The following is a 14,069-nucleotide window of genomic DNA, read 5'->3' on the forward strand; positions in this document are numbered from 1 at the left end:
TTGTATGCAATTTGGAGGATACCTTCATCAGGTATTACTTTTAGTATTTTGAGAAGACAATAAGGAGGATGGATTTCATTGTCTTCTTTTCCTATTATTGTTTGGAAGCTTTTCTCATTGTTGGAAAAAAAACTTTAAAACTTTCTTCCTTTATGGTTATGTATCATTCTTTCTTTATCCCTTGTGTCATGCAATTCTTATTCACTTTTTTCTAATCTTAACCATAAGTAATCTTTGTTTTATCTTTCCTTGACCAACTGTGTTCTTGGAGCTTCAAGCTTCACCTGCACATCTGTCTGATTTTTATATCCTTAATTTTAATGATTCTTAATTCCCTTTCCTTGATTCTCACAATTGTAATTTCTCTTGTTAGGTGTGTTTATGGGAGAATGGGCTCAGGTTATTTAGTATTGGTTTCACTTTTTAGTTCTCAGTATTTTGTCTTTGCTTGATTCTTCTAACCATACTTTACCTGTCCTCTCTATGCCAAAGTCTGAGGTGCTGCACTGTGCCCCAGAAAATTTTTGTAGGTGATTATCATTCCCAGTGTTCTTTCATCCACAACATTTTTGTGGTAGTCCTTATTGGATTTAATCACAAGCTGAGGCTACCAGAATTAGTCCTTCATTTTGCTCTTGGTTTCCACTCTATTTCAAACTGAAATCCACCACTATACCTTGTTTTAGTTCCTAATTTTATATTTAAGAATTTCTAATTCACAACTTTCCGTTACTACCTGGTTTATGACTCATGAGATTGTCAGTCAATACTTAATCCACTTGGATCTTATGAGCAACTGTTTGTCATGGTTTGAGTACTTGTGGTCTCACTTTTATGTGCACAAAGGGGTAATTTTGCATTTTACCAATAGTCTTTCTCCCAAATTCTTTCTCTTACCCTCCTCATCCTTTTTCCTCCTCCAACCAGTTTCAACTGTTTACAGTATATCAAAGATATGTTGTTCATTAATTCTTCTGAATTTTCCTTTCTCACACTTAATATTCACCTGAGAGCATTTCTTAACTGTAATATGGTCGTGGGCTGACTTGTAAGCAGACTGAGAGGATTCTCTGAGTGTACCCATTGTAGTTCAACTCATACTACATGCTGTTACATGAAGTATTTATTTCAAGTGAGGATGTAGTGGGTGAATGGAGCACGCAGGCAATAACTCAAGGATTTATAGTTAAAACAAAGAGACTTGAGACTAAGGCTTCCAATAACACTTTTTATTTAAGTCATCAAACACTTAATATTTACACGCATGCATCTATTCAGTTTATTTTCATTAATGTTTATCACAAGCAATAATTTAACTCTATCAACATGATGCCTAACCCCTTTTAACTCTGAGAGTGTCTGTCTGTTCCAATCTAAACAAACAGCAATTGTTTTTCAGCAGCTTTCTCTAAATCTGTTTCAGATAACTCCCCTGTTGTCCTTGATAGTGTCAGTTCTTCATAAACTAGCTATAAATGAATCACATGGCAACAAGTTCCTCAGGGTGTCTCCTTTAACTGTTGTTATTCTATAAACATCATTACTTTGAACACGTTTTCTTAAATTTCACTATTTTCTGTTTATTATTACAATTATTTTATGAGGCATTCAAATATCTACTGATGCTGCACAGCTCCTTTCTCAGTTTTGCTCAGCCCTTTTCCATCTGCCTGTGAATCACTTGTTACTAAGATTTACACTTGTTCAACGTATAGTTCATGAGGAATATTTTGATGATGGGGAGCATGGCTTTGCTAAAACCAACTAATTCTTTGATTACACAGAGACATAACTTCTGGGCAATGCATGTGCAGAAGAAACACTGACTGTAATCTTGACTAAATAGTTCATGTGTTCTTTCCTCCAGCCAAGGATTTATATTGTTGGCTTACCTATTTAGTGTTAACATCAATGTGCCACAATCTTTATCTAAGTTGAGTCTGTACCTCTTCACTGATGCGACCCATAATCAGTCCTCTCATCATATGAATTAACTCCAACTTCTGGTAGTCTGTTAGGTATGCTCATTGTTCTTACCCTTTTTTGTGGATCACTTCTTTCATGTTCCATTTGAATAATTCAGTGTTGTTTTTTTCATATATTACCTGCCAAGAGGAAAGTCAGACCAAAACCCTATGCCTTGAAACCCTGAACATTCTTTATTGTGCCAGTTCTCAGTGAGTTAAGTTGATTCCACTTCCAGAATATGTTATGCTAAATGATAAATCAATAACTTTAACAAGTGGAAATTTTTAATACTTCATAATTACAAAAAATAAAAGTTATGGTTTGTTTTTATTTGTATCAATGCCTTATATGAATCCTTCCTTTTCTGTCATTGCAGCAGTTCATGAAAGAAGGAAGAATGGACAAATCAGATGTCTACATTACAACTGTGTGTATTGTTTTTAGTAATAGGATGCTTCCATTGAGATATTATTTTTAATGTTTTAAACTGTTACATATAATACAGTAAAGTGCTGTTAAGCCGCGGTTAAGCAGGTTGACCCCCCAAATACCGTGGCTTAAGTGGTCCGCGGCTTAAACCTTTGTGACTGAAAAGCCGAAGTCGCCAACAGCTCAGAAACTGAAGTGATTTCTATTGGGTTTGTGGCCAATATTTATACAATTCCATAAAAATATCGGATTATCGAATTAAAAATAATACTTTAATTATTGATCACTTTTTTCACGGATTAACTTTAATGTATGGAGAGGTGTGATTCGGTAACAATGGCAGCCTCCATAAAGCTGACATAGAGAGCGGATAAGGTAGATTAACGGTCAATTTCTATTGTAATATATTTTATTTATTTCCCAAATGAAAACAAATCCTTTTTAAATATCCCCTTGAAGTAATAAAGCCAGGATTAAATTCATAAGCCGCGTTTTTACACGTTCTTAAATTAGCGGTGAGCCGCGATAATCCTCGCTCACATTTGTCATGTCAGTGTAAACGACAAGGAGAGTGTGAGAAACTTTAAAAAGCCAGGTAGTAGATTTAATACATCAAAAAATTTTAGAACAAGACTTGCTACAGCGGCTTAAGCGATTTCGCGGTTTACTGGTCCGAGGCTTAATGGCGCTTCACTGTACATATAAAACTTTCTTCAGCTTCAAGTAACTGTTGAATAACTCTCCAGCTAACTGTCTTGTTTCCAGATTGTAAGATTGTTGAGAACTGATATCAGTTTAATGTCTACATAGTTGTTTTTTTAGATTTTCAATCAAGGTGAGTATTTCTTTGCTATTGATTAGGTTTTCATTACAGTAACAGTGGATTCACTTCTGTCTAGTAATTCTATAAGCATGTTTCAGTTTTCTTGTTAGTAGAAACCTTCATTTTGCTCACAAGTAATTGGATGGCTATTAGAAAGTTCTCTAGCATTGCAGAATATAAGTTATTGTTGTATTTATTTTGTTGATTATTAGAAACTTCTATCAAACTGCTCGTTATTTTACTCATTAACACTATAACCAACATGTAACCAAAAAACTATAGCTGCAATAACTTTAAATGTAGGAAGTATAGCTTCATAAAAATTTCAAGTTATAACTCTTTTTATACACCTTACAGTTTTTACATGTAATTAGCATAGCCCTTAGAATTTCCCAAATGAGAGTTAAAAAGACTTTTAAAATGTTGTTTGTTATTTTCTATAATCTATGTTCAGGTGTAGCCCATTTTACTTACCTTTTAATGACCAAACAAAGGCTCACAGAGTAGTAAAATATTTACTACTATTTCTTCCTTATACAGGGTGTTTGGAAAGTCACTGTGCAGTTTTGTAATCATATTGTATTCAGTCTATTTCAAGCCAGCAACTGATAGTGGTGTTTAGAAACAAAATAAGAAGGATCCAGGCTGTATTGATGCCCACGAGGGTCACTTTCAACATTGTTTATAATTGTCATTCATATTTACCTCCTGTATTCTATATTGAAACATGTCTGTTAATAAATATATAAGTGCACAGTGACATTCCGAACACCCTGTAGAATAACTACAGATTGTGACATAAAATAAGTTATTTATTCTAAATAGTTCCAGACTCATAACAATTTAAATTTTGTTTTCATACAGCTTTATTTTTTAATATTCTTTGAACTAACATAAGTTTGCTTAACAAACCTATAAACATCTGGTAAACAAATAACTAAAGCTGGAGTAAAACAAAATACTAAATTATGTAACACGTGCATTTTACATGCACACTTTTCTGAAAAATTGTTTCATTCATGTTTTCTTGTCTATTTTAATAATATTTTGAGTTTCACATTGTACTCACTTTTGTAACAATAAATAAGAAATATACTTTTGAAAACAAAACTTTTAGTTCTTGCTTGTGGATCTTGTAATTTATTGTAGTAAGTGTGGATAAAAGTTAATACTGTTGTTAATACTTTGCTTAATTAAATTAGGAGCACAAAATAAGAGCATGCAAACATTATATAATATCCTATAATTAATATAATTTAATTGGCTTTATAACTGAGCTATAAGTGTATTTAAATACATCCCTTAGTCGAGGTGTACTCAGCAATGTAAATTTTGAACATGTAGCCCAAATAATTCAACAGTTGTAGTGAATATAAGATAGCCTGTTATGTAATTCAGTAAATTAAAATATCTTTGTTGTTTTTGTTATAAATAATGCTTTACAAAATATTGGAGAGATTTATGGATATTTTTAAAATACAATGTGTAGGAAGAGATGTAGAGCTTCTTCATATACCTCAGGTATATGACAGTTCCTTCTGTGTGCAGAAGGAATTTTATTCCACCACAGTTTTTGTTCTAGTACTTAACCATGGATACTTAACAACCAACAACTACAGCCAAGTCTAATGGTTAGCTTATGTACAAAATATCTGAGAGGATCAAGATCCAACACCCATATAACTGTAGTGAGAACCAAACCTTTCTTATTTTACCAGTTGTCAGTCTCCTAGAGTTTAATGTCAATTTGTGTGGCCACAAAACAGGTAATCGTGGGAGGGAATGAGCTATTGTGGGTAGAATGTTGTATTCTATGTTGTGTTGATATATAATAAGTCAGTGAAACCACTTGCCACTTATTCGTCCCCCAAGGCGTTATACAGACACTGTTTAACGTCTTGAGTAAGTGGTTGTCCCAAAAACCTACAGGTACTTATGTAACATTGGAAATCTGTGTTGTAAAATTAGAGGGTTTATTCTTATATTTTTTGTGATACTGAAGGAAGACAATAGAGCCTGTATCAGTTGCCATGTGAAAAAACACAAAAAACAGTTAAGTATGAATACCAGATAATAAGAATATACCAGATTTGTCATTTTTTTGTTAAATTTAGAAATATTTTTAAGTGCTATATTGATAAATTTGTTAAATTAAAAAGAGAAAGTTCTGTTTGGCACTTTTAATGTATAGTATTGACTGCAAGTCGAAAATATGTTATACAGTATCATGAAAAGGAGTGCAACTGACCTCTGTAACATTGACAGACAGGACAAGAAATATCAAGAAAAGGACATTTTTTGAAAAAGTATTTCTTGAACTTCTGATTGTTATAAATATAGGTAGTGCAGAAAGTAAAACAAAACCACAAAAAAGTTTTTTGTTTAATTTTATATTTAAGTTATTAATAACTTAAATAACTATTAGTTATATGTGTGAACTTTGTATTTGTAAAGTGTTTACCATTATATGTTTATTTTGATACCTGTGCTTGTTTCTGTATGACACCTGTTCGTATGTTGTTAGATATGTATTGTGCAAGCCTCAACTATTTTCAAAATTTGTAGAAAATTGTTGAGAGTAAGAGTCAACAGCATTCAATTTATGAAAATGTCAGTGTGTTTTTGAACATTGGAGATTTTCACTATTTAAACCAACATGCCATGAGACAGATTTTATTGTTGATAGCTACATTCAATATACTAGATGCCTTAGAAGCTATAACTGTGAATAATGTTTATTAATTGGAAAACTACCAACTTTGCCAAGAACATTTATAGAATTCAAACATTATCAACTGTTCAATTTCAGAGAATTAACTTCAACTGTTAGTATTTCTAGAACATTAAACATCTTTGTTAGCAAAAAGTCAGCCTGTAAGTGGTGTGAGCCAACCAACTAAAGACATCTAGGTAGTCTAAGAGAGGTGTAACAATATCAAATTATGTGGGATATTGAACAAAGATATGAAGTGATGCTGAGTACTTGTCTGATACAATACCTGATTTTGTAAAAAGAGTGTTTTGTGGTATCTACCCTATGGCTCTTTCATGTCCCAAACATTGAGCAAAGTATTTTAATGGCAAGGTGTGGCTGCCAGGCTTCATGCAAGATAAACTTAAGACACCAGTTTCTTGAGTAAGATTGAAAATGTAACAATGATTCCTGAGATGAATAATCTATTATTTCTTACAGTCCTGATTGGATTTCCTTTCTGGAACAAATTTACATGAACAGCATCTGGCTGTAAAGAGGGAAGCATCCAGATCCAGAATTTGAGGTTGCAGTTTTCTGAGCATACAGGGAAGGAAAGAGCTTTTGGCAGCATAGGTATATATTGTGTTGAGTAAGCTAAAAATTTTTATCAAATCGGACAGGGGATGAAGATAAATATTTATATGATGAATAATGATCTTCCAAAGGCATGGATTTGTAGAGTAAAAAAAAAATTATTATTCCCAAGAGATTCTGTGAATAAGAAATAAACTTTTATTTGCATTTAGAAAAGACTATGTAGTTTACTATTATACTTCAACTAGAGTAACACAACTTTCATCAGAACATTGTAACCCCATGATGTGAAGTAGGTAATGTTAATTAGTTGTGTTTACTCAAGTCTACAATTGCTAAATTTGACACTAATTGGGTATTCACCCCAATCTCGAGCTCCATCCCGTTAAAGTTGTGCTTCCTATGTTCTTCGAGGCAAAGTTATTGTGGCTCATAAGCTGACTTTCATCCCCCACATCATGCAGCTACACGTTATTTGTGCAAGGGCACTGAACATCCTCCATATCTTCTCTTCAACCTCTTGGTGAGTGGATCAGTGTTCTGAGCTTAAGATCTATCATTCCCTTGTTTGTTCGAAACTGGACCATGGGTGTCTGATATATGCCTCTGCCCGAACCTCAGCCTTGAAAATTTTGGACCTCTTTCACTATCTAATGTTTCAGATCTGCACGAGGGCTTTTAGCAGATTTGCATTCCAGAGTTTGTACACTGAGATTTATTAACCTACTCTACACATTTACTGTTTGCAGCTGTCTTCACTGTATGCTTCAAAACTTTTATCCTCATCACAGCATCTCACCTAGTGTGGTGTTTTTCTTCCTCAGTAGGTCATGCTTTTTCAGAATAGATTCTCTGCCGTTGTTCCTTTTTGCCTTTGTGTCCACATGCAGTTGGCTGAATTGGGTCTTACCTTGGATGACGTTGCTGTCTTCACAGGTCACCCCATCCCACCACGGCTTATTAATATCCCCAAATGTGCCCTTTCTTTGAATCATCTGAAGACGGAGGATACTCCCGATTGGAAGTATTGTCTTCTATTTGCTGAACGCCTTTCGAACCATCCTTCCATTCACATTGATACAGATGGTTCGAAATCAGATGACTGTGAGCTTTGCTATGGTTTGTTGTAATTCTATGGTTACACACACAAAATCTCTTCTACAATTTCTGTGTTCACTGCCGAATTGTACGCCATTTTTCTTTCCCTAGATGACGTAGAAGCTATGCAGCACACTAACTGTACTATTTATACCAGTGTTTCTCAACCTTTTCTGACTTGCGGCACACTACGACAAGCTGAAAATTATCGCGGCACACCTGGAAAGCCTTAACGATGTTTTTAGGTACACGTTATATGGCAAGCGTTAAAAGCCTTAGAACGAAAATCACGGCCAAAGCAAGCGATATTAATGTAATCTGCACATTGACAATACTATCGCGTGCTTTGGCCGTGAGTATCATTCTAAGGCTTTTTAACAATTTTGTGGTATAGCAGAAAAATCAAAACTTTTTGGTTTTACATATGTTTTCAATGTGACGTTTGTGCCTGCTTCAGAGAGCAAATCAAATTGAAGCGAGACACTAACGTAGACAAACAAGCTCGCATTTCATCATCGACTGTAAGAACCCTCTCTCTTTCTGGCTTTAATTTCAGTCAATGCTGAAAATCCAATTTCGCAAAACTACGAAGATGGAAATGAAAGCAAAACTTCAACTGCTTTTGAATTGATTGCAAGATATAAATTTTTAATGGAGATCCAAAACTCATCCAAGCTCTTTTCGGGAAACAATGACTGATAAAATGTGTCGTTTCGTAAATCAATGAGCTGTTCCTCCTCCTCAGTTGTAAGATTTGTTGTCCCATTGATTCCGAATGGGTAGGTCACCCAATTATATTCGTCGACTGCAAGTGACGGTAAGTAATGTTTTAGTGTGGACTGTAGGTCGCTTAATGTGTTCAAAATTTGAGGGACAATTTTCTTTTTTGACGGACATTCGTTAACAGAAGGGAAACAATCAAGGACTCCTATCGAGATCTTATTCTTCCACAGCGTCACCTTTTCATCGAAGGCCTTCAGTTTGAACGTTGCAGTAATAATGTTTTTAGATGGTCTTTGGAGACTTAAATTTAGAGAGTTTATTTTGTCAAACAAGTCGGAGAGAAACTGAACCTTCAGCCACCAGATCTCATCATGAAAAGAAAATTCAAAACCTGATTCCTCAACCTCCAAGAAAGAAATTACTGCAGTTTTAAGTTGGACAAGACGCTTTAACACCTTTCCTTTCGAAAGCCATCGAACTTCAGTGTGATACAGTAGCTTTTTGTAGTCTGAATCCATCGCCTCAGAGAGGAGAGAGAAAAGTCGGGATTGAAGTGGCCGAGACTTGATGAAATTCACCACTTGAATAACTTGATTCATAACAGACTGCAAAATTTTCGCCAAATATTTGGAGGCAAGCACCTCTGTGAATCATGCATTGAACAGTACTAATGTTTGGATTTTGTTGGCGCACCAGAGTGACGACTTCCTTCTTTTTTCCTTGCATTGAAGGACAGCCATCGGTGCAAACGCGTAACACAGTTATTCCAATGTAATTTGAAGAGCAAAATGTTTTCATTCACCAACTCGAAAATGTCTTGACCTTTCGCTGTACTTTTTAAATCTTTGCAAAATAAGTATTTCTTTACGATTTTTCCATCCTTTATGAATCGAACAAAAGCCAGAACTTTAGCTTTTCTACTAACGTCAGTAGATTCATCAACTTGAAGAGACCTTAGCAGAGACAGTTCATCTTCAGGCTCTTCGAAGTGTTCGCAAACTTGATCCTTCAAATCCGACGACAAGTATACAATTCTGCGTGAAATTGTGTCATTGGACAGTGGAACTTGCTTGACCTTTTTGGCGGCATCCGTTCCAAGCATAGTTTCAATGATGATTGCTAACGCTGGCGCAATGACTGATTCGGCCTTCGTATGCGCTTTCTTGCGTTTTACCAACAACTGAGCAACCTTATAACTTGCAATCAATCCTTTTTCGAGCAGCTTCATGTAGTTCAGAAGCTTCCTTGATTGTTCACGTTGTTGAGCCGCGAGATTCTCGAAGTATTCCTTTGGTTTATCCTTCGCAGCTGAATGTGTTGTTTCCAAGTATCTCTTCAGTTTGCTAGGAACAAGCTCCTCGTTCGATAAAGCTGCATTGCAGAGTAGGCAGAATGGTTATTGAGAATGTCGATTCCATGGATAAATGATAAAGCTAATTTATATAAGATAAGCACGAAGTTCTGCAGTTGATATAAAATTTCTACCTACAGCGTAGTAGCTGTAACTCACCGCAGAATGAGAAGTGTTCCAGAAAGTAGTTTGATGCATCATTTATGACGTACGAAGCGCCTGATGCGCCACAATTAAACTAACAGTCGAACCATTGCAGTCGAGAATGATATTTAAGTATGAACTTCTCAGTGCTCGAGTTCAATGAAAACCATCAAATGTTTTGGAAGGTTTCATTGTGTATCTATAGTAGCTTTTATTAACTGATGTGTTCGACTTGCTTGTAAAATCGCTTCTTCTGTGTGGGTATTTGGGTAGGTTAATTTTTGAATACCCAGGAGGGTCACGTGCACGAGACCTCTTCCTCCATCCCTAACTTTTATGTCGTCTACTCGTTGGAGTGTGTTATTGGGTAGACTTTGGGCCAGAGTATTTCCCAGTACTCAGGCCCTTTTCAGGACAATGTCCATGTATAGTCTTGATTTGCCCTTTTTTTTTATTTAAATTTTTTTCTATATTTCTGTTCGTTTTCTTGTGTGTTTTTTCACTTTTATGTATATAATCTTTTTTTCATATATGTTTATCGGTGAAATTCTTAAATATATATTTATAGGAGAGAGGTACTTTGGACAGTTTTCATCATGTACGTAGTATCTGTCGAAATCACACATAAAATAATTTTTATACCAATTCTTATTAAAATAGTTTAGTGCAATATACAAGAGCCTTACAGATGTTGTATCTATGTTTGCATACTTGTGCATGTATGTGGATGAAGTGCTACGTGGTACCTTATAGGCTGAAATTAGAATTGAGTTTTGTATTCTTTGTAGTTTCTGTTATTGTTTTTGTGTTATGTTTATCCAGGCAGGAGATGCGTATTCTATTATAGGTCTGATGTATATTTTGTAAATTTTTATTATATTATCAGGTGATGTTCCTTGATTTTTACTTGAAAGACTTCTTGCATAATTAGCTCTTTTCCAGATTCTTATCAGTATATTGTTTGTATGCTGTATCCACGTTAATTTGGTATCATAAGTTAATCCCAGAAATTTTGCAGAAGTAGCAGTTGGTAAATCAGTCATTAATATTACTGATTCCTTTCAAGAAACAGGGATATATCCAGCTGATAATGATAGGTTAAATAAGGCTGTTAGGTGCTCGTATAATCTCTGAGTGACGTGTTTTAGGAAGATAGCTTGGATACCATCTTCTCCGGGAGCTTTGTTTTTGTGTTTTTGATAGCTGTTTCTACTTTCGTTACGGTTATATCTTTTATTAGTTGATGAGTACTCCAGTCTATTGTTTTCTCTGGTTTTATTGATGTGTTTACTGGGAATATTGGTGTGTATATGCTTTTGTTGTGATCAATAAAGTTATTGACTTTATTATAGAAGTATCTGTTCATGTCTGGTTCATGATGCGTTTTGAACGTGTTTTCCAGGTGTTTTTTTCTATGTTACTGTACGCTGTTTTTCCATCTAGTTTAAGTGGTGGGTATTCTTTGTTTTTCCTGTATTCGTATATCTTTTCAAGTGTGTCCAGAATTGTTTTGGATCTGTTTTGTGATTTAGTTCTGAACAGAAGGTGTCCCAACTATCTTGTTTTTGTTGTCTGATTAGATGTATTTATTTTTTATAGTGTTTATTTGTGTTTTTAGTGTGGGGTTTCGATTTTGTATATACTGTCTGCGTAGTTTTCTTCTGTCTTTTATTAGGTGTATTATTTCTTGATGTGGTTGCCATGAGTGTGTTGTTGTGAAGTGTTTTTGTTTCGGTATCGAGCTGTTGGCTGCATGTTTCAGACACTCAGAAATTATATGACTATACGCATCTATATCTGATGCGTCCGCGGCAAAATTTAGTACTTCAGTTGGTAAAGTTTGGTTTATAACAGTTTGAAATAGTGGTCAGTTATATTTTTTTATAATTTAGTTTATCTTTTATTTTGTTTAAGTGGTGGGTGAGATTGAAGATACACCAAACTGGGAGGTAGTCACTGTCTAAATTGTGACCAACATGAAAGTTTGCAAATTTAACTCATATTGTACGAACACAGGCATAAGTCCAGTATTTCACTGGTGCCATGTGCGTACGAGATATGTGTCGGTGTTGCATCATTTAATAATATCATATTAGTTTCGGCTAGAAATTTATAAAGTATTTTGCTATTTGGGTTTGTACATCTGCAGTTGAATGTTATATGTTTGCTATTTAAATCTCCTATAATTACTATATTGGGATTATAATTATATATGGAATGCAAAAGATTTGCATCGAATACTTTGCTAGGCGAGCAGTAAATGCCCGCCACTGTTACTTCGGTATTATTTTGCGTTCTTATGTTTATTATTACTGATTCATTAGAGGGAAGTATTTTAAGTTCCTGATCTATAAGTTCAGTTCTTTACAATAGTAATATTCCTCTGTTTGGATCTCTTTTGTCCTTCCTATCTTGTCTGATGATGGAATATCCTTTTATTTTGAAACTGCCCTCTATAACTACCATAGATTTTATGGAGTTGGTTATATCTTCAATCTCATGTTTCTTGGAAGCAATAGCACCCTGGATATTGATGTGTAGTACTGTGAATTTATCCATGTTTGACAGAGTACATGATATATGTTAAAATTTGTCGTAGGTATTTTTGGATGTTTTTCATAATTTTTTAATGATTGTCTGTTAGACTGTTTTCATTATTTGGATTTGTGTATTCTGTCATTATTTCAGAGAAGGTTGGAAGTAATGGCGTTGGTCAATGTATTTTCAATATTCATTGGTGTGGTTTTGTGTGTGACTTCAGTTGTTTTAGGTAAATCTTCACTAATTGTTGGTGGTTTTCCCAGACTGTGTAATGGTTTTTGTTTTTCTTATACTGTTGCAGCATATGATTTTACTCGTATGTTTGTGGTCCAGGTTGTGTTTTCTGGTTTCTGAGTAGTAGTTGGTTTTGATTGTTCTTGGATTATGTGTCTTTGGCTTTTGCATGTTTGGATTTTTAAGTTCGTATAATTGTATTTTTGACATCCTTTATAGTTTGCCGTGTGTTCTTCCCCACAGTTACAGGATTTAGGTTTTTCGTTTTGTTTAGTGCATTGTGATACGTGGTGATTATCTCCACAGTCTACACAGCGCGCAGTTGCTTGGCATGCTGCTGCTGTATGTGCAAACCTTTGGCATTGGTAACACTGAGTTACTACCGCTGACGGTGTTTTAGTTTGTTCTACGGTGAATCTTTGATACCACATTGTGATACCATTATTTATTAGTTGTGTTATTTCCTGAGTGTTGTCTGTAACTACTTTAATTAAGTTTGTTGGCTTTTTTGATATGTTTGAAAATAAGCGTTCAACTGAAATGAATTTTATGTTTTGTTCTGTTAGTGCTTCTTTTATGTCTTCTATGTCTATGGAGTAGTGCAATCCTCGGATTACGGATTACGAAAGATCTGGGTGTTGACCTTGCTCCAGGCAAGTGTATGGTAATGTGACCTGTTTTAAAAGTCTGACGGCCATTCTTTTAACAATCTATTTAGGTCAGCGGGTTCCTGCCCTTGAACTAGAATCCCGCCGCGGGGCAGACGCTTAATGTTGGTAACGTTTGTCCTTGGTTTACACCAGCGGTCACCAAACTTTTTTTTACAGGGGGCCAGATTACTTGGGGAATGAGAAGCGCTGGTTACATGATCATGATGTTCAATACTCATAAGTTAGAACGAAAGCTCTCTGTAAAATACTTAACACTAAGTTTAGGATGCCACATTAGCCATGTGGGAGTAGCATGCAATACACACATAATGAAAAGCAAACAGAAATACAACCAACATTTTTATTTACCAAAAGGTTATTAAAGGAGGTGACATTAGCAAAAACAATTGTTACATCGCACATAGTGAGTACATATCTGAATTTCACTAAGCCGTAAAAAAGTTAGTGAGATTTATGAAATTGGCGTTTGGCTTTCAAAATATCTTTAATGTTCGGTTTTAAATTACTGCATCCAATCATTAGAATTGCTTTCAAATGTTTATCAGTCAATCTTGATCGATGTACCGACTTCACATACTTCATTTTTGAAAATGCTTGTTCACAGACATAAGTTGTTCCGAACACTGATGCCATACCAGATGCGAACTGCTTCAGCTTTAGAAAATCATCTTCAGGTATGCAGCTGTAAAATTCAATAAGTTGCCCCTCTCCGTGTTTTGCTTTCAACGAGTCATTTCCTTGCAAATCGATGACCTCCAGGTGAAGTTCCACTGGGACGTCATCAATGACACAATCAAA

The 14,069-nt window shown here is 35.0% G+C and overlaps 1 long non-coding RNA gene across 3 annotated transcripts in view; it reads left to right on the top strand.

Moving 5' to 3' along the window:
- LOC143244810 (uncharacterized) overlaps positions 1-14,069 on the top strand; it is a 46,710-nt gene that overhangs the window by 15,358 nt on the left and 17,283 nt on the right. For all 3 annotated transcript variants that reach the window (XR_013025336.1, XR_013025335.1, XR_013025337.1), the window contains exons 4-5: positions 2,345-2,395; positions 6,414-6,548. This is a non-coding gene — a long non-coding RNA (uncharacterized LOC143244810). The remainder of the gene's footprint in view (positions 1-2,344; positions 2,396-6,413; positions 6,549-14,069) is intronic.

This window comes from Tachypleus tridentatus, chromosome 2 (genome assembly GCF_004210375.1).
Source record: "Tachypleus tridentatus isolate NWPU-2018 chromosome 2, ASM421037v1, whole genome shotgun sequence".
NCBI lineage: Eukaryota > Metazoa > Arthropoda > Merostomata > Xiphosura > Limulidae > Tachypleus > Tachypleus tridentatus.